The sequence below is a fragment of the Molossus molossus genome, unplaced genomic scaffold (genome assembly GCF_014108415.1).
Source record: "Molossus molossus isolate mMolMol1 unplaced genomic scaffold, mMolMol1.p scaffold_m16_p_17, whole genome shotgun sequence".
NCBI classification, from domain to species: Eukaryota; Metazoa; Chordata; class Mammalia; order Chiroptera; family Molossidae; genus Molossus; species Molossus molossus.
This window is the reverse complement of record NW_023425352.1, coordinates 53,795,127-53,821,736: the sequence shown is the minus strand read 5'-3', so window position 1 is coordinate 53,821,736 and position 26,610 is coordinate 53,795,127. Positions and strand designations below refer to the sequence as shown.

The window sequence follows — 26,610 nt, the reverse complement described above, 5'->3', positions numbered from 1 at the left end:
ATCCATCTTTTAGATTAACTTTTTCTTTTAATTGATCTAATAGAGGAAGGGTAGGAGAGGAAGATGTAGGGTGAGAGGGAGGGAAAGAAAGAGAGAGAGAAAGAAAGAGAGCACAACAATGTGAGAGAGAAACATGGATTGGCTGCTTCCTGTACCCGCCCTGACCGGGAATCAAACCTGTCACCTTTTGGTGTACAGGACGACATTCCAATCAACTGAGAAACACCGGCCAGGGTTTAACTGAGTATTTTTTATGATTATGTTTCATCTCCACTTATGGTATATTAACTATATCTTCTCATGTTTTTTTGGGGGGGCTACTCTACAGAAGGTGTTGGCAAAATTTTTCTGTCAAGAACTAGATAATAGCCCGGCTGGTGTGGCTCAGTGGTTGAGTGTTAACCCATGCACCAAGAGGTTGCTAGTTTGATTCCTGGTCAGGGCACATGCCCAGGTTGTGGGCCAGATCTCCATTGCGGGGGCATGCAGGAGGTGGCTAATGTTTCTCTCTCTCCCTCTCCCTTCCTCTCTCTCTAAAAATCTATAAAGAAAAAAATTAAAAAAAAACACCTAGATAATAAATATTTTAGGCTTTGTGAGACATAAGATCTCTGTTCCAACCAAAGACTCTGCACTGTGGTACAAAAGCAGCCAGAGGCAATATGTAAACAAATGGGCATGGCTGTGTCCCAACAAACTTTACTTACAAAAATAAGCAGTGGGCTGGATTTGGCCTGTTGGGTTTGCTAAAACATGTTCTAGGGTTTAAAATATACATCTTTAACTTATCAAAGTTAATCTTTAAATAATATGCCATTTTAGGTATAGTGTAGAGAACGCTACAACAATATACTTCCGTTTCCCCTGCTTTGTATTATTGTTCTCATGTTTTATTTTTACATGTTATAAACCACACAATATGTTATTTTTGCTTTGACACGTCATTATATTTTAAAGAAATTTAAAATGAGGAAATATATCTTTTATTTTACACACATATTCACCATTTGTGTTTTTTGTTCCTTTTATATATATCCAAATTTCCATTTGGTATTATTTTTCTTTTGCCTGCAGGGCTTCCTCAAACATTTCTTGGTGTGCAGATGTGATGGCAATAAATTCTCTCAGCTTTGGCAAGTCAGAAAAAGTCTTTACTTCACCTTCATTCTTAAAAGATCATTTTGCAAAAAATTCTAGGTTGACAGATTTGTTTTCCTTTCAGCTATCTAAAGAACTGTCTTTTGGTTTGCAGAGTATATATTTATCTCTATTCCTCTGAATGTAATTTGTCTTTTTAACTCTGACTGCTTTTAGTATTTTCTCTTTATCATTGGTTTTCAACAATTTTCTTATGATTTTCCTTTCTATGTGTTCTTTATGATTATTTTGCATGTGAGTTGTTACAATTCTTAGATCTGGGGGCTCACAGTTTTCATCAAATTTGGAGGAATTTTCGCCATTATTCAAATATTGTTTCCCGTCTCCTATCCTTCTTTTGGGATTCCAGTTACACTTATATTAGATCATATGATACAGGGCACTGAGGTGCTTTTCATACATTTCTGGTTTTTTCCTTCTCAGCTTCATTTTTTATAGTTTTAATTGCTATGCACCTTAATGTCACTGACCTTTTCTTCCGTAGTGTTTAATCTGCTGTCAATTCCATCTGCACTGGTTTTCACTTCAGACATATTTTCATCTCTAGAAGTTCCATTTGTTTATTTTTATATCTTCTATTTCTCTTCATGTTATGCTTATGTTTTCTTTCTCCCCTCTGAATATAAGGATCAGGTTTACAATAACTATTTTAAAATCCTTGCCTGTTAATGTCATCCTCTCATCACTTCTAGGTCCATTTCAATTGACTGATTATTATTCTGGTTTTATTTCTGCTTCTTTTTTTTCAATTTTTATTAATTTATTTTTGTTACAGATGTTTCTCCTCCCCCCCCAGACACCCTCCTCCTCATCCCACCCCTCCCCCAGCATTGCTGTCTATGTCCATTGGTTATGCATACATGAATATGTTTGTTTTTTTTATCCTCACCCGAGGACATTTTTTTGTTGCATTTATCTTCAAATAGAACGAGAAGGGGGGGGGGAGAGAGAAACACCGAGTGGTTGCCACCCACACCACCCCAACCGGGGCTGGGGACAAACCACAACCAAAGTACGTGCCCCTAGCAGACACCGAACCCGGGACTCTCTGGTCCATGGGCCTATGCTCTAACCACTGAGCAAAACCAGCCAGGGCGCATATAAGTTCTTTGGTTCATCTCATCCATCTCCCCTGGTCCTCTCCTCTGAGGTTTGTCAGTCTGAACCATACTCCTTTCTATGTCTCTGGGTCTATTTTGTTCATCAGCGCACCTTGTTAATTATATTCCACAAATAAGTGAGATCATATAATACCTGTTTTTCTCTGTTTGGCTTGTTTCGCTTAGGATAATACTTTCCAGGTCCCTCCGTGCCGTCTCAAAGGATAAGAGATCTTTCTTTCTTACAGCTGCATAGTACTCTATTGTGTATATTTACCACAGCTTTTTTATCCATTTGTCTACAGATGGACACTTGGGCTGTTTCCAGATCTTAGCGATTGTAAATAGTGCTGCTATGAAATAGGGGTACATATATTCTTTCTGATTGGTGTTTCAGGCTTCTTAACGATTATTCCTAGAAGTGAAATCACTTGGTCAAATGGCAGATCAATTTTAAAATATTTGAGGAAATACAATACTGTTTTCCATAGTGGCTGCACCAGTCTGCATTCCTACCAGCAGGGTACTAGAGTCCCCTTTACTCCACACCCTCATCAGCACTTGTTGTTTGATGATTTGTTGATGGACCCATTCTGGCAGGTGTGAGGTGATACTTCATAATTGTTTTTATTTGCATCTCTCTCATGATTAGTGACATTGAGCATTTCTTCATATGTCTCCTGGCCATTTGTATATCCTGTTTGGAGAGGTGTCTCTTTAGGTCCTCTGCCCATTTTTTAATTGGGTTCTTTGTCTTCCTTTTGTTGAGTTGTATGAGCACTCTATATATTTTAGAAAATAACCCCTTATCTGATGTATCATTGGCAATTATGCCCTCCCATATAGTGGGTTCCGTTTCCATTTTTGATGGTTGATTCTTTTGCTGTGCAGAAGCTTTTTAGTTTGATGTAGTCTCATGTGTTCATTGTTTTCCTTTGTTTCTGTTGCCTTAGGTTATGTGTCACTGAAAATTCTGCTGTGCATGATGACTGAAATTTTGTTGCCTACATTTTCTTCTAGAATTTTTATGAATTCATGAGTCACATTTAAGTCTTTTTTCCATTTTGAGTTATTCTTGTGTATGGTGTAAGTTAATGGACTAGTTTATTATTATTTTTTTTGCATGTAGCTGTCCAATTTTCCCAGCACCATTTATTTATTTATTATTATTTTTTAATCCTCATCCAAGGACATTTTTGCATTTATCTTCAGATAGAGCAGGAGGGAGAGAGTGGGAAAGAGAGAGAGAAACATCAATGTGAGAAAGACACACTGACTGGTTGCCACCCACATGACCCCAACTGGGCCCAGGAACAAACTGCAACCAAGGTACGTGCCCTTAGCGGGAACCGAACTTGGGACTCTCTCGTCCATAGATCGACACTCTAACTACTGAGCCAAACTGACTAGGACCCTAACACCATTTATTAAAGAGGCTTTCTTTACTCCATTGTATGCACTTGCCACCTGTGTCAAATATTAATTGAGCATAATGTCTTGGGACAATTTCCGGGTTCTTTGCTTTGTTTCAATGATCTACATGCCTGTTCTTGTGCCAGTACGAGGCTGTTTTGATTACAGTGGCTTTGTAGTATAACCCAATATCCAGTATTGTCATCCCACCTACTTTGTCCTTCTTTTTCTTTCTTTTTTTTTTAATCCTCTCCTGAGGACAGTTTTCCATTTTTTGTTCAGATAGAGTGGGAGGGAGAGAGAGGAAGAGAGAGAGAGAAACATCGATGTGAAAGGGGCACATCAAGGGGCTGCCACCCGCACAACCCAACCAGGGACAGGGACAAACTGCAACCGAGGTACGTGCTCCCAGCAGGAACCAAACCCGAGTCTCTCTGGACCACAGGCTGATGCTCTAACCGCTGAGCCAAACCAGACAGGGCTGTCCTTTTTAAAGGGTGCAGTGGCTATTCGGGGTCTTTTTTGGTTCCATATGAACTTTTGAAGTATTTGTTCTAGTTCTGTGAAATATGTCATTGGTATTTTGATGGGGATTGCATTGAATCTATAGATTGCTTTGGGTAGTATGGACATTTTAATGATGTTAATTCTTCTAATCCATGAACAAGGTATATGCTTCCACTTTTTATGTCTTCCTCTATTTCTTTTTTCAATGACCTGTAGTTTTCTGCAAATAGGTCCTTTACTTCTTTGGTTAAGTTTATTCCTAGGTATCTTAATTGTTTTGCCGCAATGGTAAATGGGATTGTTTTTTTAGTTTCTCTTTCTGTGAGTTCATCGTTGGTGTATAAGAATTCTGTCGATTTCTTGATGTTAATTTGGTATCCTGCTACCTTGCCAAATTCGTTTACTAAATCTAGTAGATTTTTGATGGAATCTTTAGGGTTTTCTATGTACAATATCATGCCATCTGTGAATGAGTTTCACTTCCTCCTTTCCAATTTGAATCCCTTTTATTTTTTTCTTCATGTCTGATTGCTGTGGCTATGCCTTACAGTACTATATTAAATAAGAGGTGAAAGTAGGCATCCCTGTCTTACTCCTGTTCTTAAGGGAAATGCTTATTGTTTATGCCCACTGAGTATGATGTTGGCTACAGTTTTTTTTCATATATGGCCTTTATATATTGAGATATGATCCCTATATTCCCACATTGCTGAGCATTTTTATCAGAAATGGGTGCTGGATTTTGTCGAATCCTTTCTCAGCGTCTATATGATCATATGGTTTTTATCTTTCATTTTGTTTATGTGGTGTATCACATTTATTGATTTGTGAATATCGTATCATCCTTGCATCCCTGAGATGAATCCCATTTGATCATGGTGAATAATTTTTAAATGTATTTTTCCTGCTTTTTCATACTCCTAGTAATTTTTTTATTGTAAAACTGTTAATTTTACATTGTTGGTATTGGATCTTGTACAGTTAAGTTACTTTCAAGTCTTTAAAAATATCTATTAGGACAGATCTACAGAATCCTTTATTTGAGGGCCAATTTGGTCCCACTTCTAAGGTATGGTTCTTCTGGGAGTCTCTACTATATATTCATGTATTCAGTGATGTCTTTTCTTTCTAGCTGGAGAGAAGTCAAATGATTTCTGGCACTGTATGAGCACTGAAAACTATTCATTTTAGAGCTCCTAGTAACTGTTTTCCTTGGAAGTTGTTTTGGCCTGGTCTTATGGTTTAGAATTTAGCCAAAGCCTCAGGCTGTGAGTTGAGGCAACATAGAGTTAATCTCATTTGTTTTCTTCTCTCAGAGATAAGAGGAGTCCTGTGCTGTTGTCCAGTGTCTAAAAATAGTTGTTTCACATATTTTGTCTGGTGTTCTAGTTGTTAACAGTAGGACAGCAATTTCCATAGTGGTTAATTCTTTGTGAATACATGATTTGAATTTTTACATTAAAACTAAAAAGAAGTCAAGTCAAAAATATTGCTTTATTCCTTCCAAAAGGATAGTCTATGTTTCTACAGAAAAAGAGACCAGAAATAGTAATATGAATTTAATACACAGCATGTACTATTTAAAGTTTTCAGTATCTAAAGATATTTTAAATTTTTGTCAGTTTCATTTCTAAAACAATCCTTAGCAATCCAGTGTTTGTTTTCTTCAAGTCAGAACTACTAACATGAATATTTCTCTCTCTTCTGCAGGCAGTAATGATGAGCTCATAAAATTAGGTGACTAACTTATTGACCTGGTATTTTGCCCCTCAATTATTTCCTTTCCATATGTGAAAGAAAAAAGCCATTCAACTGTAGATTTCAAAAAGTAGACAGAATTTAAAGAAAAGATAGAAATCTATAACTCTTAAACACATAAAGTATAGAAAATTTCACTAAAACATCAGTTTCACAGGTAAGTGCTTAGGGGTTACTGTTTTTAAAATAACTGAGACAAAGTCAACAGAGAAAATTAAAGTCTTTCTCACCTACTTTAACTTTTCCTTTAAAGATCATGAAGCTTTTCAAAGGAATAAAATATGAATGCTTTGAGAAACTGCATGGAATAGCACATTTCAGAACTGATAAAGCTTTATTATAATACTGCTTTTGAAATAAATCCCCAGGTTTCCTTTCCCACACACTAGGTTATAATGTAAAAGTTTTCTTGGTTTTCAACCAAAAACAAACAAACAAACAAACAAACAAAGAAACCGCCACCAAAGTTCCTCCAGTTTACCAATATCTACAATAGCTGCTGGTTGTAGTGAATTTACAATGGGCATCTCTGAGATAATGACAGCTGTCTGCTACTAGTCTCTGGAGACAGATATTCTTTTAAAGTGTAAATTTCATCAAGTGACTCCTGGGTTGGCTTATGTTGTTGTTTTTTTAAATCTTTTGTTACGATTTTGCCATTCAATAAAATAAAAAGTGAGCTATGTTTTATACGAGCGTGCCTCAAAGAAACCTAGAACTATAGGTGCCCCAATATGAATACTGAGAAAGAGAACATGACAGCAGATTTAGGCATACAAATAAAAAGACAAGGAATTTTCTAGACTAAAAGTTGTTCAAGGAAAACAAACATTTGGGTTTGAAGAAGGAATTGATTTTTTTAAAAAAATGCATTTGGTGCATTAGATATAAACAAAATTATAAAATACAAATGCTTGTTATTTAGCCAATTGTTAAAAATGTTTATAAACATTCATAGTAGGACATTTGATTGGTATTCAAAATAATGGGTAAAATCTCTAAAATATATTATGAACTCGACTGTATATATCTTAAGGACTTATTACGACAAGGAGGCACATGTGGAGTGTTTTCTGCAAAGCTACTTATATGATGGATGATTCCAGTGGCTTATGTCTTGCCACTGTCTGTTTCTTCTCTCTTTTTGTAATATTCTACATCAAGAATGTGAAATACAATCATAAAATTTTAGTGCTGGAATGGCCAGGAAAATCATACAGACATATACCCTTCTTTTACAGCTAAGAATAACAAAGTTGAGCAAGGTAAGATGATGGGGCTAAGGTCATACAGTTCAACCCGATGCAAAAGGGCTTTGGATCTCATCTTTTGACTAAAAAATTGTTTTCTCTTAGGTCTATAAGACATTAGCTTGTTAAATTCAGTGGTAACGTTAGACTTTCACTTGTTTTAGCATGATCTGATAATATTAACCACTCTTTCACTTTATAGAAAAGCTTTCCTTTTCCCACACTCTCCTCGTTGTTTTCACCTTTTTGTTTATACCTTCTAATTTTCCTTCTTAGGCTCTTCTTCCTATTTCATCCATTAAAGTTCTAAGAACTTTGTCCTAGATCTCTGTGTTTCTCAATCCACACACTCTCTAGGCAATCTCATCTCCTTCCAACATGTCAGTTACCATCTAAATGCTGATGTTCCAAACCTATATTCAGTTGTCTGCTGGACAACTGGGTTTCCCACAGGCATACCCAAACTCAAAAACTAAATTAATCCCCCCAAACCACTAATCTCTGACATTCCTAATCTGTCAATAACACTATCATTACATAACTACAGTCTAATCCAGAATATTGTCTGATATCCTTGACTACTCTGTGGACAAAAAAGGGACCACATACTAATCCTCAGGTGAGGCCGCCCTAGCTGGTTTGGCTCAGCGGTTAGAGCGTCAGCCTGTGGTCCAGAGAGACCCGGGTTCGGTTCCCGCTAAGGGCACGTACCTCGGTTGCAGTTTGTCCCCGGCCCTGGTTGGTCGTGCGGATGCCAGCTGCTTTCACGTCGATGTTTCTCTCTCTCGCTCTCTCTTCCTCTCCCTCCCTCCTACTCTATCTGAACAAAAAATGGAAAAATGTCCTCAGGTGAGGATAAAAAAAAAACAACCCTCAGGTAAGGCCTGCATGGACTGAAAGTAACCACTCAGGATGGTCTAAACATAAAAATTCCTAACTAAAAGCAGATCATGGTGGGTAGTCATGTCCTAGGCCTGTAGATTCCTTGACATAGGTCAATCTTTACGTGAACCTGTCTATTGTCTTTTTGCATCTAAGATAACATATTTTTGAAATGTCAGTAATAATCTTTTCCAGACCCCTCAAAGCACAACTGCCTGTGCCAGAGCAGGAAACCACAGAACCCCTCACTTATATATTGTTGCCCAAATACCACCTCTATGTATTGTAAGTGTTTACTGAGGCAGGTTAGTAAGAAGCTAGGAAAATCCCCTGGCAAGCAGAATGGAGAAACTGAGACAGATAGTTAAACAGAAGGCTGAGCAATTAGCAGCCAGCTAATAAATCACAAGATCTTATCTTCCCTAACCAAAGTACCTAGGAGAGATGTTTACCTCTGGGTAGTATAAATCACCCTAGTCAGGGAGACAGATAATTGAGTCCCAATTAGTGCCATTAGTGCCAGACAAACCCAAGAAAGAATGAAGTCAGGGAAATAAATAACAAAAAACACAAGTAGAGCCTGACAAATCCGAGATAGAGGTGAAGCTGACCAGAGAATGATCCCAAAGCCCACTATACACTCATTTTGATTCATCAGCATATAAAAGGACACAGCTGTAATGCTGATGAATATTCTGATTAAGACCTCCCCTAAAATCCCTGCCTGCAGAAAATAGATAAAAATCATTAAGACAAAGAACTCCAGTGGGTGCTCTCCCTTGAGCACACCCATGTCCATCCCTTTTCCTTAGTTGTATATATTCACTTTCTTTGTCCTGAGCTCTAATGTTCCAAGGAGACTTCCACTAGGGGAGCAGTGGGCAGCAGCAGCTCATTCCAGGCGAACCCCTTGATCCTGTCTCCAAGGGCCCTCTTTTTGCCTCTATTACTTTTTAGTGAGCCAAGCAGTCCTGCCATGGCTCAATCCTTTTGCCTCTGACATTTTCCCCTGAGTTGAAGCACCTCCAAAGCCTTGGCTCACTTTTTTTTTTTTTTTTTTTTATATATCCTCACCCGAGGACATTTTCTCATTTTTTGTTCATAGAGCAGGAGGGAGATGGAGGGAGAAACATCGATGTGAAAGGGACACATCGAGTGGTGACCTCCCGCATGAACTAACCAGGGCTGGGGACAAACTTTAGTGTAAAGGTACATTCCTTTACTGGAGACCAAACCCAGGTCTCTCTGGACTGCAGGCCGTTGCTCAAACCACTGAGCCAAACCAGCCAGGGCATGGTTCACTTTTTTTCGCTCTGTGACTGTGTTTCTGAGTCAAAGCAGCCCCACCGTGGCTGAATCCTGTTGCTGTGATCTTCCTTCTTCTGTCCTAAGCCCTTCCTTTGTCTCACTGTCTCAAGCTTTACTAAACATACTCTCAAAATTACCTGGACTCGTGTCTTGAAATCTTTCCTGCACAAAGTCAAGGACCCACACATCCCAGACTACTGGGACAGACTGCTTCAGCCCAGTCCCTTTCTGGTGACATTTACATGCTGTAACCACCAATGTAAAAGAAATATGTCTCTCCATTTTGCTTTTTATCTTATCCAAGAGATCTCCCCACTTTGCATTCTCCTGCCTCCTTAATTTATCACCAATGGATTCCATATAATCCTCCTTTTAGTCTAATGTATAAAATAAACCGCAAAACTGCCATTCTCTTCAGTATTTTCTCAATTTGTCAAGATTTTGCTTCCATGGAAATTGTCATTTTGGCTCAAATAAATTCATAAAAATTCTCTAAAAGGCTTGGACTTTTCTTACATTGACAACTTTTAAAGCCAGAACATGACATTCCTCATATCTATCTAATAGGTCAGCACATCCTTTCATTTTATTTTTCTAAAATCTCTAATCTCTCCAATTTCCTCTACTATCATCATCTTAGTCCTGACCACCACTGCCTCTTTCTTATATCACAGCTACATTGTATTGGACTTCTTCATTCCAGCCTTGCTCCCATTAAAAAAATTATCCACACTGAATTAGGGCAATCTTTCTTCAAAGAAAAACCCCACTATCCTGAAGTTGGTATTTTGTGTTTATCATTCCTATCACACACACACACACACACACACACACACACACACACACGAAGATACACAGACACATACACATATCCAAATATACAATATGTATCAAGTATTGTAGTAGTCAGCCCTTGAGATCGTTCTATATGATCCTTGCCTCTAGGTATTCACATCCACGTGTGGTATCAGTCCACGTCAAATCAGGTCTACTCTGTATAAACGAATACAGCAGATGTGTTGGTGTGTAACTTCTGAGGCTATGCCAGGAAAGACTGTGTAGCTTCTGTTCTGCTCTCTTGAATCACTTGCTCTGGGGGAAGCCAGGAGTTACATCATGAGGACAGTCCTACAGCCCTATGAAGAAGCCAACAAGGAGAAGTAGGGCGTCCCACCAAGAGGCAGAACCAACTTCTCAAGTAGATTAGTGAGCCATCTTAGAGCTGGATCCTCCAGCCCCAGTCAAGTCTTCAGATGATTGCAGACTTAGCTGACATGGGATTGTAACACCATGAGACCCCCAAATTGCCCAGCTAATCTGCTCCTAAATTCCTAATCCACAGAAATATGAGATAATGAAGGATTTTTATTGTTTTAAACCACTAAGTATTGCCATAATTTGCTACACAGTATTAAATAAATGCATACAACATGGTTTTGGCAAGTATTTTAGACTTTATAATGACAGCACTGTATACAACCTTCACAACTTGCTTTTTGTACTCAAAAATGCCTTGAGATCTATCCAAATTGATTATTTCTAATCATTGACTTAAAATCCGATGTAGAATTTCATTATATAAATATACTACAATTTATCCATTGAAAAATCAGATTCTTTTCCTTCCCTATTATAAATAAAAAGGCTAAGAAAGTTAGCATTGTTTTTAGTTTCTTATGTAAATTTGGCCAAATGTTTGTTTGTTTTTTAGAGCTTTGTGTTCCAAATGTTGTTCCCTTATGCCATCTGGAATTTACTTTGTTAGGTAAGAAGTCAATCATAACAGTACCATTTACTGAATAGTCTGCCCAATCTTCTGATTTACAATCCTAATTATATCACATATCAAATGTCCATATTTGCAAGGTTTCTCTAATCTGATCCTATAAAATCTTGATATAATGGACTAATTTGAGTGGCGGGGTGCCCGTTACAGCCCAAAGTACATTATATAATAAGGTAGGCTTTCTTTTCTTTTTATCCTCACCTGAGGACATTTTTTCATTTTTTGTTCAGATAGAGTGGAAGGGAGAGGGAGAGAGAAACATCGACGTGAAAGGGACACATCAAGTGGTTGCCACTCGCACAACCCAACTAGGGACGAGGACAAACTGCAACTGAGGCACATGCCCCTAGCGAGAACTGAACCCGGGTCTCTCTGGACTACAGGCTGATGCTCTAACCGCTGAGCCAAACCAGACAGGGCTGTCCTTCTTTATCAAGGGTGCTGTGGCTATTCGGGGGTCTTTTTTGGTTCCATATGAACTTTTGAAGTATTTGTTCTAGTTCTGTGAAACATGTCATTGGTATTTTGATGGGGATTGCATTGAGTCTATAGATTGCTCTGGGTAGTATGAACATTTTAATGATGTTAATTCTTCTAATCCATGAACAAGGTATATGCTTCCACTTTTTATGTCTTCCTCTATTTCTTTTTTCAATGTCCTTTAGTTTTCTGCAAATAGGTCCTTTACTTCTTTGGTTAAGTTTATTCCTAGGTATCTTAATTGTTTTGCCGAAATGGCAAACGGGATTGTTTTTTTAGTTTCTCTTTCTGTGAGTTCATCGTTGGTGTATAAGAATGCTGTCGATTTCTTGATGTTAATTTGGTATCCTGCTACCTTGCCAAATTCGTTTACTAAATCTAGTAGATTTTTGATGGAATCTTTAGGGTTTTCTATGTACAATATCATGCCATCTGTGAATGAGTTTCACTTCCTCCTTTCCAATTTGAATCCCTTTTATTTTTTTCTTCATGTCTGATTGCTGTGGCTATGCCTTACAGTACTATATTAAATAAGAGTGGCAAAAGTAGGCGTCCCTGTCTTACTCTTGTTCTTAAGAGAAATGCTTATAGTTTTTGCCCATTGAGTATGATGTTGGTTGTAGGTCGTTCATATATTGCCTTTATTATGCCGAGATATGAACCCTCTATTCCCACATTGCTGAGCATTTTTGTCAGAAATGGATGCTGGATTTTGTCGAATGTTTTTTCACCATCTATTAATATGATTATGTGGTTTTTAGTCTTCATTTTGTTTACGAGGTGTATCACATTTATTGATTTGAAAATATTGTACCAGCGTTGCATCCCTGAGATGAATCCCACTTCATCATGGTGAATAATTTTTTTGATGTATTGCTGGATTCGATTTGCTAGTATTTTGTTCAGGATTTTGACATCTATGTTCATCAGGGATATTGGCCTGTAGTTTTCTTTCTTTGTAGTGTCTGATTCTGGATTTAGAATTGGAATTATGATGGTCTCATAAAATGAGTTTGGAAGTCTTCCTTTTCTTAAATTTTTTGAAATAGTTTGAGGAGAATGGGTGTTAGTTCTTTTTTGAATGTTCAGTAAAACTCCCCCATGAAGCCATCCAGGCCTGGGCTTTTGTTTGCTGGGAGAGTCTTGATTACCTCTTCAATTTCCTTAGTTGTTATTGGTCTGTTCAAGTTTTCTATCTTTTCCTGGTCCAGTTTTGGGAGACTGTGTGTTTCTAGAAATGTGTCCATTTCGCATAGATTGTTGAATTTGTTGCCATATAATTGTTCATAGTAGTTGTTAACAATCTTTTGTATTTCTGTGGTGTTGTTCCTTCTCCTTTTTCATTTCTGATTTTGTGTATTTGGGTTCTCTCTGTTTCTTGGTGAGTCTAGCTAAGGGTCCATCAATCTTGTTTATCTTTTCGAAAAACCAGCTCTTTGTTTCATTGATCCTTTGAATTGTTTTTTTTTGGTCTCTATGTCATTTATTTCTGCTCTTATCTTTACTATTTCCTTCCTTCTACTTGTTCTGGGGTTTTCTTTTTGTTTGCTTTCTAATTCTTTAAGTTGTGAGATTAGTCATTAGAAATTTTTCTTGTTTCTTGAGGTAGGCCTATAGTGCTATAAACTTCCCTCTCAGAACTGCTTTCGTGGCATCCCATAGATTTTGTGTTGTTGTGTGTTCATTTTCATTGGTTTCCAGGAAGTTTTTAATTTCTTCCTTGATCTCCGTGGTAACCCATTCATTGTTTAATAACATGCTATTTAGCCTCCATGTGTTGAAATGTCTTTGCATGTTCTTGTTGCAATTGATTTCTAGTTTTATGCCACTGTGATGAGAAGATGCTTGATATAATTTCAATCTTCTTGAACCTGTACAGATTTAGTTTGTGTCCTATCATGTGGTCTATCTTTGAGAATGTCCCATGTGCACTTGAAAAGAATGTGAATTCTCTAGTTTTGGGGTGTAATTCTGTGTAGATATCTATTACATCCATTTGGTCTAATGCTTCATTTAGAGTCTCTGTATCCTTGCTAATTTTTTGTCTAGAGGATCTATCCAATGATGTTGGCGGGGTGTTGAAGTCCCCTGCTGTGATTGTATTGCTATCGATTTCTCCTTTGAAGTCCTCCAGAAGATTTTTAATATATTTTGGTGCTCCTATATTGGGTGCATATATGTTTATCAAGGTTATATCTTCCTGTTGGATTGATCCTTTCAATATTATATAGTTGCCTTCTTTGTCTCTAGTTATGGCCTTCATTTTGAAATCTATTTTATCAGATATGAGTATTGCTACCCCAGCTTTTTTTACCTTTCTGTTCGCTTGGAAGCTTTTTTTTTCCATCCCTTCACTTTCAACCTATGTGAGTCTTTTGTTGTGAGGTGGGTCTCTTGTAAACAACATACAGATGAGTCATGCTTTCTTATCCAGTCAGCTACTCTGTATTTTTATCGGAGTATTCAGTCCATTTACATTTAAGGTGATTATTGATATGTACTTATTTATTGCCATTTTTGTTTAGTGTGGTTGTATTTTTCTATCCTCACCCGAGGACATTTTTCCATTTTTTGTACAGATAGAGTGGGAGGGAGAGAGAGGAAGAGACAGAGAGAGAGAAACATTGATGTGAAAGGGACACATCGAGTGGCTGCCACCCGCACTACCAATCAGGGCTGAGGACAAACTGCAACCGAGGTACGTGCCCTTAGCGGGAACCGAACCCGGGTCTCTCCGGACCGCAGGCCAATGCTCTAACTGCTGAGCCAAACCGGCCAGGGCTGGTTGTATTTTTCTTCCTATTTCTTCTACAAATTACAGCAGTCCTTTGAACATTTCTTGCAGTGCTGGTTTGGTGCTAATGTATTCCCTTAGCCTTTTTTTTTGGTCTGGAAAGTTCTTTATGTGACCTTCCATTTTCAATGATAGCCTTGCTGGGTAGAATAGTCTTGGATTCAGATCCTTGTTTTTCAGGACCTTGATTACTTCATCCCATTCCCTTCTGGCCTGTAGTGTTTCTGTTGAGAAGTCAGCTGAGAGCCTTAAGTGGGTTCCTTTGTACGTAACCTGTTGCTTATCTCATGCTGCTTTTAGGATTCTCTTTTTCCTTTAATTTTTGGCATTTTAATTACTATGTGTTTTAGTGTGGGCCTGTTTCAGTTCTTCTTACTTGGACTTGTGCTTTTTGAACTTGAATGCCTTCTTCCTTCACCAAATTAGGGAAGTTTTCTGTCACTGTTTCTTCAAATATGTTCTCTAATCTTTGCTCATTTTCTTCTTTTTCGAGGACTCCTATGATGCAAATATTATTATGTTTCCAGTTGTCCCACAGTTCTCTTTAGCTGTCTTCCTGTATTTTAATTGCTTTTTTTCCTTTTGGTTTTCTGATTGGTTGATTTTTTTCTACCCTGTCTTCTAATTCACTGATCCGGTCCTCAGCTTCCTCTACTCTGCTGTTTAGACCTTCCAATGTGTTCTTTATTTCTGATATGTCATTCTTCATTTCTTCTTGGTGGTTTTTAATTTCCAATTGGTTGATTTTCAACATTTCTATGTCTTTACTCATGGTGTTGATGTCCTTACTCATGCTGTTGACCTTCCTCAAGATCATGGCTCTGAATTCTAACTCTATTAACTTGCTTAACTGCTCCACATTTATGTCATCTTTGGTAGAGGTCTCTTGTTCTTTCATTTGGCTTTTGTTTCTTTGTTTCACCATTTTGGTTATCACAGTGGGCTTTGGAGCCTGCCAAATTTCCCCTGTGGGTGTTGGTGTTCTGCTGTTTGTGGCTCCCTCTCCTGGGTTTGGAGGAGCAAGAGAGAACCCATGTTAAACACCACTGTCAAGTCTTTCCTAGTTAGAGCTGCTAGCCCAGGAATGGTACAGTTGTCCTCTAGCTTTTTGCCTGGAGGCTATCAGTAGCAGTTACTTGAAGAGCCTTGGGTTCTCAGTTGAATAAAAAACTCCCTCAGGTGCTCAGCATAAGGGGATTTCCCGAGGGTGGGGCAGATGCTGGTTGTTAATGAGCCTCAATTTGCATTTCAATGGCCCACCTGGGTTGTGTTGAACATCCGAGGGAGGGGCCACTGCCTCCCCCCAGAGCCCTGGGAAGGAGTAAGATGGCCACTGTCCTGCATGGCTACTACTAAGCAAAAGCTCTGAGTGCCCTCCAAATCCCGAGTGTCCACACACAGTTCCAGTCCAGTCCACCCTCCCTCTGCCGGAGTCCAAGGTGAGTGGGTGTGGCTATTTTAGCGTCTGTCCCGGCTCTGGGCTGTGGAGAAACTTGGGAGTTTAACCTGAGGGCGCTGCTCATAGCTAAGGCCACTGCTGTGGGCTCCTAGTACCCCTCTTGTGCCTCCGCAATCCTACCAGGATCAAGTCAGTGTCCCTGGTTATATGACCCTCACAAGCTGTTTTTCTGATGCTTTTTCCTGACGATTTGTCTTTATTTTAGTTGTAATTCCAGTTTGGTCCTGGGAGACGATCTGTGTAGCTTCCATTCACTCTGTCGCCATTTTTCTATTTTTTTGTTGTTGTTGAAAGTATTACAGATGTCCCCCCTTTTTCCCCATTGATCAGCCCTTCCTGCTCCCACCCCAATCCTGCTTTCCCCAACCTAATGTCCATGTAGATTGGTTGTACAGATACGCATATAAGTTCTTTGGTTTTTCTCTTCCCACACCCCTCACTGCCCATCCCTCTGAGGTTTGTCAGTCTGTTCCCTACATTCATGATTCTGGATCTTTTCTGGTCAACAGCTTATTTTGTTCATTATGTTCCACAAATAAGTGAGATCATGCGGTACTTGTCTTTCTCTGACTGGCTTATTTCGTTTAGCATAATACTCCCCAGGTCCCGCCATGTCATCTCAAAGGATATGAGATCTCTCTTTTTCACAGCTGCATAGTATTCCATTGTGTAAATGTACCACAACTTTTTTATCCACTCGTCTACTGATGCAACTGAACCAGGTCTCTCTGGACTGCAGGCTAATGCTCTAACCGCTGAGCCAAACTGGCCAGGGCAAATTCTGTTCTTTATACTACCCAGTCTATGGTATTTTATTATGGTAGCCTGAGTAGAATTATTACTACGTTGCCATATTTAAAAATATATTTTCTCGCCCTGGCAGGTTTGGCTCAGCAGTTAGAGCGTCAGCCTGCGGTCCAGAGAGACCTGGGTTCGGTTCCCACTAAGGGCATGTACCTTGGTTGCAGTTTGTCCCCAGCCCTGGTTGGGTTGTGTGGGTGGCAACCACTCCATGTGTCCCTTTCACGTCGATGTTTCTCTCTCTCTCTCTCCCTCCCACTCTATCTGAACAAAATATGGAAAGATGTCCTCGGGTGAGGATTTAAAAATATATATATATATATATATATATATATATATATAATATATATATTTTTTTTTTTTTTTTCCTCAAAAACTGAAGCACTTTTCTTCTTTTTAAAACAAAATTAATGGCTGTTTCCTGTGTTTTAAAGACATAAACTAAGACTACAATTAAAACAGAAAATAAATTTTAATTCTCTATAAAAGAACATTTAAATTACAAAACTACTATTGTTTAGCTTGAATAAAGAAGTCACATAATAGGCCCAGTTTTGGAACATGGTAATGTAAATATTATCTTTGATATCTAAAAGGTTGTGCCTTTCTGTTGTGAAGAAAAGTTGTGAAAACTTTGAGACTATAAGGAAAGTATGTGGTAACATAATCCCAGCTCCCATAGCTCACTTTACCAACGATGCTAGGCTAGGGATGTGCAAAGAACCTAAAAATTCTCTAAGACTTGTAGAATTGAATTCACATCACTGCTCTGATGCAATATCAAAATGAAAAAATTACAAACCTAAGTTTCAACTTTAAGGTTTCTAAGTGGAGATAATATTCAGGAGCTCTGACATTTTTAATTCTTGCAGATTAACTGACAAGGCTTTCCATTCATGACCAGCCTACAGAAAAACTTGCTCCAGCAGTTGGAAAATTTATATTGTTGTTTATTTCTTTTCTTTCTTTCTTTTTTTTTTTGTTAATCCTCACCTGAGGATATTTTTCCACTGATTTTTTTTTTTTTAAAGATATAATGGAAAGGAGGGAAGGAGGGGGGGTGGCGTGAGAAATATCAATGTGAGAGATACACATCGATGGGTTGCCTCTCACACAACCCCAACCCAGGCCAGGGATCAAATCTGCAACCCAGGTACTTGACCTTGACTGGGAATCAAACCCGAGATCCTTGGGTCTGTGGGCAGATGCTTTAACCCCTGAGCCAAACCCTCCAGGGCTATTGTTGTCTATTTCTAATTATCTACTTCAGAGCTATAGCTTGTTTAAAATAGTTCATGATTTTTTAAAAATCAAATCAACAATAACAATTGTAAGGTCTTAAATTAGAAGATTATGCTCATTTATAAAGCTCCAAATATCCCCAATAAATCAAGCCATAACTAAACTCTTCCTTGTATATACTTTCTCCTCTTTTAAAAGGAAAAATTCCTGTCCAATGTTTAATCAGCAAAGATAAAGATTATATTTTGATTCTTTTTATTATAAAATATTTTTCTCATGATAGTGATTACTTCTGTGGTAGCAGGCAAAGCGTTTTTTTTAGCTATTGGAAGAGTCTTCAATGTCAGTATGTGCCAATGCAGAGGAGAGGAGGAGAATGCATTATTGCAATGGGTGAAGTTCCTTTCTTCTCTGAGGCAATATAAATACATGCATGATACTAAGTGTGGAAGTTGCATTATTTATGTAGAAAGTAAAGGAACAAGATCTTCCTCAGAGTTAAACATTTTTTTTTCTGGTAGTTATTTTGGCAAAGAAATTTAACACTCGGTCGAAGATGGTGATAGTCATTAATGTTAACAGCCTTTCTAATTTCCACGAGAGAATTTCACATATTCAGAACTTTTCTTTAACTGTGTCAACTTGCTTATTAACAGACAAAAACTAGGAACTACCTCGTCAGAGCAATATCAATAGTTTCATCAAGTTGCATTGTGGAGGGAAACAGAACAGTCTCCAATTTCCTCAAAACTTACTCCAAAATATTGGAATAAATGTCATAATCCTAGAATAGATGACATCATCTGAAATTTGACATAAATTTGCTTCTATTCCAAGCTAAGCCAGTTCAAATACTGTCAGCACATAAAGCTTAAAGGTCTTTCCAATTTCATATGGCTGATTTCCTTGGCAAAGGAAGTCAATTTTATAGAATCCTTAAAAGGTGTGTGTGTGGGGGGGATTTTGTGATGGAACAAGTTAAATCACATTTTGGTAGTTTCAAATGTAAACGTCTTATAAAAAATGCAAACTGTAGAATATATTTCAAAAATGGAAAAATATAAGGTGCTTCAGTTGTTCCAACTTCATACTTAGGTTAGTGAAAACTCTAATCACATTAAAACACTGAGGCTTTGTGTTCCATCATCTTTGGAGTTTCATTACTTTCATTTCTTTTTTATTGCTGTTACATTTTTAAAAGTTGGAAGGAAAGACTGGTGGGATATGCTTGTGCCTTCAATATGATGATGACGATAAATATAGAATTTACAACTGTGTACAAGAGTGTGACCATTAATAATACAACATGAGTCAACAAAATAATCTTTCCCCTAAAACTTTTTCAAAAGTAACAGGAAAAATTCTAAAAATTATAAAGAACCCTTACAAATCAATACTAAGAAGATAGTCTTTTTGGGGGTAAGGGTGGGGAAATGGGAAAAAATTTGGACACTTTACCAAGAAAATATTTGAATGGTTAATGAGCACCTTAAAAGATGCTTAACATCATTAGTCATCAGTGAAATGCAAATTAAAACCACAATGAAAACAATTCACTACAATGCCTATAATCAAGAAAATTGACCATACAAAGTGTTGGGGAGGATATGGGGAAACTTGAACATTCACATTTTGCTGGTAGGAATGCAAAGTGGTACAGTACTTTGAAAAACAGTTTTATAATTTATCAAAAAGTTAAGCATATATTTACCATATGACCCAGCCATTCCACTCCTAAGTATCTACCCAAGAGAGATAAAAACATATGTCCACACAAAGACTTATAAGCAAATGTTGATAGCAGCATTATTCTTAATAGTTCAAATGGAAAACAATTTAAAATGCCTTTCATTTGGTGAGTGAATAAACAAAATTCGATATTTCCATGTAGTAGATTACTACTCAGCAATAAAAATAAAGAACTACAATACATGCTACAATATAGATAAACATTAAAAACATTATATGATATGTAAAAGAAGTTAGATACAAAAGACTACATATTGTATGAATCCATTCATATGACATTTTTAGAAAAGGTTTAACTATAGAGACAGAAAGTAGATTAGTGGTTGCCTGGAACTTAGGGTGGTAGCAGGGACTGACTGCAAAACAGTAACAAAGGAACTTCCAGGGGTGAAGCAAGCAGTCTAAAGCTGAATTCTTTTTTTTTTTTTAATCCTCACCTGAGGACATTTTTCCATTTATCTTCAGATAGAGTAGGAGGAAGGGAGAGAGAGGAAGAGAGAGAGAGAGAAACATCAATGTGAGAGGGACACATTGACTAGTTGCCACCTACACAACCCCAACTGGGGCCGGGGACAAACTGCAACTGAGGTACATGCCCTTAGTGGGAACCAACCCCAGGGACTCTCTGGTCTGCAGGCTGACGCTCTAACCACTGAGCAAAACTGGCCAGGGCTAAAGCTGAATTCTTATGTTTACACAACAATAGGTGAATTTTATGGTATGCAAAACATATCTCAATAAAGCTTTCTTTAAAAAGTAACAAGACAAAAAAAAGTCAAAGAAAAAAAATGGGTCATGTATCTGTTCCCTAAATCGTCCACAGACCTTAGATTAAAAATTTATATATTATCTACACAGACATCCCCTGCCACTTCGTGCTTCGACTTTCGCGGCTTCACTCTATCGTGGTTATTTCAAATATTATGTGGCGAGGGATGACTGTATAGTAAATAAAGAATCTTACTTCGCAGAAATTCATTTATCATGGTAGAGTCTGGAACTGATTAACTGCGATAAACGAAGGCCAACTGTACTTGGATTGATTAAATAATTGATTGTTTATTATTAAACAGGAATTGCCAATAACCTTTCCTTACTAAAATTATTTGCCCTCAAACAGTTTTTTGTGAGGAAATCTTATATTTCTTATAAACTACAAAATATACACAACTTTCCACCACAATTCTCAACAGAGAACTAACTGAAGTAGCATTACATTTTTGTACAGAGAAATGAAGGCAGCTAGAAGAGGCTATTTTTCCTTGCTCTTACTATAGCTCACCTTTGACACTTTCCCCACAGCTAAAAGATATGTCATGGCTTACACTCTTAAAAACTGTCAGGACAAGTTTGGTTGTCCCTTTTTCACTCTCAAAGTTAGATTATAAATTAATTATACACTCAACCTATATATAGCGGAATTACTCTCATCCTTCACTTCCATTCACAAGAAAGGGAACTCCTAAAGGCTAATCATAAAAATTTCAGTGAGTCATTTTACATTTGAGGATCTGGGACACATAGAAATTAAAATGGGAGCCCCAAACCACAGTTTTCAGAGTAAGGGTCTTGAATACTGCCACAACCACCCTGTTTAAAATTTTTTATCTTTATTGTTGAAAGTATTACAGATATCCCTCCCTTCCCCCCCCCCCCGCCATTAACCCCCCCTTCCCCACTCCCATCCTCTTCCTGCCTTCCCTACATTATTGTCTGTGTCTATTGGTTACGCATATATGCATGTAAGTTCTTTGGTTTATCTTTTCCTGCCCTCCCTCCACCCTTGCCTTTGAGGTTTGTCAGTCTAACAACCAATTTGTACTTCTTAATCTCTTCACTTTTTTCACCCATTCCCCCAACCCTCCTACCATCTGGCTACCATCAAAAACTTCTCTGTATTTATGAGTCTGTTTCTGTTCTGCTTGTTCATTTTGTTTGTAGATTCAATTGTTGATAGATATGTATTTATTGCCATTTTATTGTTTATATATATGTGTATATATATATATATTTTTTTTACACTCAACCGAGGACATTTTTGCACTTATCTTCAGTTAAAACAGGAGGGAGAGAGGGAAGATGAGAGAGAGAGAGAAACATCAATGTGAGAGAGACATACTGACTGGCTGCCACCCACATGACTCCAACCAGGGCCGGAGACAAACTGCAACCGAGGTACGCGTCCCTAGCGGGACCCAAACCTAGGACTCACTGGTCTGCGGGCCGATGCTCTAACCACTGAGCAAAACCGGCCAGGGCTATTGTTCATATTTTTTATCTTCTTCTTCAAGAGGAACTTTCCACATTTCACATAATACTGATTTGGTGGCCATGAACTCCTTTAGCTTTTTCTTGTCTGGGAAGCTCTTTATATGTCCTTTGATTCTAAATGATAGCTTTGCAGGATAGAGTAATGTTGGTTGTAGGTCCCTGCTTTCCATCACTTTGAATATTTGTTGGCATTCCATTCTGGCATGCAAAGTTTCTTTTGAGAATTCAGCTGACTATCTTATGGGAGCTCCCTTATAGGTAATAAACTGCTTTTCTCTTGCTGCTTTTAAGATTCTCTCTGTCTTTAACCTTTTGCATTTTAATTATGATGTGTCTTGGTGTGGGCTTCTTTGGGTTCATCTTGTTTGGGACGCTCTGTGCTTCCTGGACTTGTATGTCTGTTTTCTTCACCATTTAGGAAAGTTTTCTGTCATTATTTTTTCAAATAGGTTTTCAATTTCTTGTTCTCTCTCTTCTCCATCTGGCACCCCCATAATGCCAATATTGGTATGACTGAAGTTGTCCCAGAAGCTCCTTACACTATCTTCATTTCTTTCTTTTTGCTGTTCTGATTAGGTGTTTTTTGCTTCCATATATTCCAAATTGATGGTTTTCATCTCAGCTTCACCTACTCTACTACTGAGTCCCTGTAAATTATTCTTTATTTCGGTTAGTACATCCTACATTTCTGACTGGTCCTTTTTTATACTCTTGAGGTCCTCACTAAATTCTTTGAGCACTCTTATAACCAGTGTTTCAAACTCTGCATCAGTTAGATTGCTTTTCTCCATTTTGTTTAGTTCTTTCCCCAGAGTTCTGTTCTGTTCTTTCATTTGGGACATGTTTCTTTGTCTCATTTTGGCTGCCTCCCTGTGTTTGTTTCTATGTATTAGGTATAACTGCTATGTCTCCTAGGCTTGGTAGGGTAGTCCACTGTAGTAGGTGTCCTCTAGGGTCCAATGGCACAGCCTCCTTGATTAGACTAGCTGGGCCCTCAAGGTGTGCCCTCTATGTGGACTATACACTCTTTAGTTGTAATTGAGTCTTGATTGCTGTTGGCATGTCAACGGGAAGGATTTGCTCAGGCTGATCAGTTGCAAGGACGGGCTGTGACCACTGACCACTGACCTCTGACCACCTTGGGGGATTAGCTGTGCAGGGTCCCACCACACAAAGCAAGACTTACTTCAGCAGGGCTCTGGAACCCACTGAGACCATCTTTTGAGTGTGTCATTTGTGGAGATGGGTGGTAGTGTTCTACCTGGGGCCACCAGGCATCAGCTACAAAGCTATTTGCAGATGGCTGCTTCTTGTGCTGAACTTGAAGGTGCCCAGGCAAGGCCAAGCTGTGATCCAAGGCCAGCTTCTGCTAATGCTGGGCCTGGAGCCACTTAGCAAGGGATCTGGGGCTCACTGAGGCCAGATGCTGCTTGTTTGAGAGATTTTAGGAAAATCTAAAGCATGAGCCCAGACAGGCCATTCCTATGGCCACTGGAAACAGCTTGGGTGGTCCCAAAAGTTGGGTGGGGCAGGGCCTTTGGGAATCACCAAGTCGGGGCAAATAATATGAGCCCTGGAGTCCCTGATATGGTGTCCATTCCCAGACCCCATGGGGAAAGGGCTCACCAAAGGAACATTGGCCTCTGCCAGCAAGTTTGTCTTGGAGAAAGCTGCCTCTCCAGCTCTTGCCCCGATGTCTAACAACTCAGTTCTTCCCTGTCCCTGGTGCCTTTCAAGCTGCTGCTCCTTGTTGAAGCTCAGAGGAAACAAGTCCAAGTAAGTTCATGTGCAGGCCCTTTAAGAGGAACTGCCTGGGACTCCAGAAACCTCAGCCTCCCTCAGTCTCAATTCTTGCCGGGTATTAGAGCCAGAAGTTATGGGGACTTCTCTTCCTGACATTGGAACCCTAAGCTGAGGGGCCTGGTGTGGGACTGAGACCCCTTTCTCCTCAGGGGGGACCTTTACAGTCAAGGGAGTCTTCCTGATTTTCATCTGCCACAGGTGAGTGTGAGACCAGTTCTTCTGCGCCTCAGCCTCTCCTACCAGTCTCGATGTGGCTTCTTCTTTAATTTCATAGTTGTAGGACTTCCATTCAGCTCAATTTCAGGTGGTTCTGAATGATGGGTGTTCTGTAGTTTAGTTGTAATTTTGATGTGGTTGTGGGAGGAGGCGAGTACCGTGTCTACCTACACTACCATCTTGACCGAAGTCCCACAATCACCCTTTAAAGAATAAGAGTTTCTGGTGGGTAAGTACTATTTCTGCAGGGTAAGTACATTTGTTTTCTTGGAGGTGGTAAATAACACTATCTCCATTTTACAGATAAGGAAAGAGGTTTTGAGAAGTTAATTACCTTGCCTAAGATTATAAAGTGGTTAAATGGTAGAAGTGGGATGCCTGACTCTAAAGGTCTGCTCGACTCTAAAGCTCTTCTCTTAGCCTCTAAGTATAATGCCTCTCCTGAAAGGGAACATGAGTGTGGGTGTGGGTATGGGTATGTACATGTGTATCTGTGTGCATTGTATCCAAAGCAGTTCTTGACTTGAGGTCCATGAGACTAGAGATTCTTTAGTTGGTTTAAGGGAGTCTGGTTACTAAGAAGTTAGATGTAGCCCTGCTAGTGTGGCTCAGTGGATTGAGTGTCGTCCCATGGACTGAGAGGTCCCAGTTTGATTCCTGGTCAGGGCACATGCCCGGGTTGTGGGCTCAGTCACCACTGGGTGACGTGCAGGAAGCAGCCGATAGATGTTTCTCTCTCACATCAATGTTTCTATTTCTCTCTCCCTAAAAAAATAAAATAAATAAATAAATTATATGTAAAATTTCCTATGTGTATATATAAATTTTCTTTTACAGAAAGAATCTAGAACCTACACCAGATCCTCAAAAGTATTTATGACACACACACAAAATAAGAACCTTTTAGATTGTTTTGGTAGGAAGGTTAAACATTTAAGATAATCTATATATTTTATATAAGCTACCATAGTCATAACTAGAAGACTTGCCAAACAACATTATTAACAAGCAATCACTGAGGGGCAGTATATATTAGGTATATATACTAGGTATATAAATATCATAATTATATAATGTAGTATTTTAGATTTTGTACTTTAAAAAAATTAGGGTCAAGCTTTCATTTGCTAATAGAATAGACCCAGCAGCTACAGCAAAGAATAATGAATGATAGTAGAGCTGTTCACTACTGGTGGCTAAAGTCTATTAAAGTAGCTGTGTATTGAAAATTCACCAAAAACTGACCAAGTTGCCCCTTTCACCTTCCCGCAACCTCTTCCCCTTTCCCCAGGGGCCCTGTCCTCCACTCCAGATCATTCCTTTAGTTTAGAGCTAGGCAGTGAAGTTGATATCTCTGAAGGAGATAGGACATCAGACTCCACTGCTAATATTACCCTAATCCCTCAGTGCATAAAGGAGGAGGATGCCATCTCAGACAATGATAGTCATGTCTGTATGAGCCTTGAGTCCTATCTGGGCTCTCCCTAGCATAGTCCCTCCAACTCTGGGGCCTCTCCAAACAGGATCAAGCTATCTCCAGGTGCCCTCTGTGGCTCTGCTGGCCCCAAACTCTACGACCCTCCTGTAGAGAAGGTGGTAGCAGCAAAAGTAAAGGTTGATAAAATAGATAAAAGGCTGAAAAAAATAGAGCAGAGCAAGACAGCAGCCACTAGGTACCGCCAGAGAGGGCAGAGCAGGAGGCCCTCACTGGTGAGTGTAAAGAGCTAGAAAAGAAAAACAACGTTCTGAAAGTGAAGGCAGATTCCTTGGCCAAGGAGGTCCAGTATTTGAAAGATCTAACAGAAGAGCTCCGCAAGGCCAGGGAAAAGAAAAGGGCCCCCTAGTTAGGGTAGCCAGTGTGTGCTTGTACATATCAGAGGCTTGTGCTGGAGCTGTGTGTTGTAATAAATTATTTTGTAGTGAAAGTAAAAACAAATAAATAAAGTAGCTGTGTATTAAGTAGAGTTTTCTCATATGGTATATTGACCTAAGGTAAAATTAATTAAGAAGTACAAAATAAGCCCTGGCCGGTTTGGCTCAGCGGTTGGAGCGTCCGCTTGCGGTCTGGAGAGACCCGGGTTCGGTTCCCGCTAAGGGCATGTACCTTGGTTGCAGTTTGTCCCCGGCCCTGGTTGGTTGTGCGGGTGGCAGCCACTCGATGTGTCCCTTTCACATCAATGTTTCCCTCTCTCTCTCTCCCTCTCTCTCCCTCCCACTCTTTCTGTACAAAAAATGGAAAAATGTCCTCGGGTGAGGATAAAAAAAAAAAAAGAAGTACAAAATAAGAAAGATGTATAATTTGTGGTAATAAGGACACTGAGTTGCATTAAATAAAATAGTTTTGTACTTCTATTTCTTGACAACTAATATGAGTTAGTTGTCTTATTGGTAGGAAATTTGAAGCCACTCTTTTTAAAAAAAAATGTATTCTTTTTAACTTTTGTAAAAATATTACCTCAACCCCTCATGCAACATAGGGACAATCTACTAGCATTTATGTCCTGGGATAACATGCAGCCAGATATCCCAGTACAACTGTACCATTGTTACATTATTGAAATACTTCCATACAGACTGATATACAGGATGATTGTAACTTCACTAAGTGGTAAAATTAATAATATAAATTCATT

General features: G+C 38.8%; 1 protein-coding gene and 1 pseudogene across 4 annotated transcripts in view; one reads left to right on the top strand and one right to left on the bottom strand.

The window, feature by feature from the left end:
* Nucleotides 1–25,821, top strand: part of LOC118632655 — a 28,998-nt pseudogene extending 3,177 nt beyond the window's left edge.
* The window catches only part of MCU (mitochondrial calcium uniporter), a 275,222-nt gene that overhangs the window by 37,749 nt on the left and 210,863 nt on the right, over nucleotides 1–26,610 (bottom strand). The window lies entirely within an intron of this gene.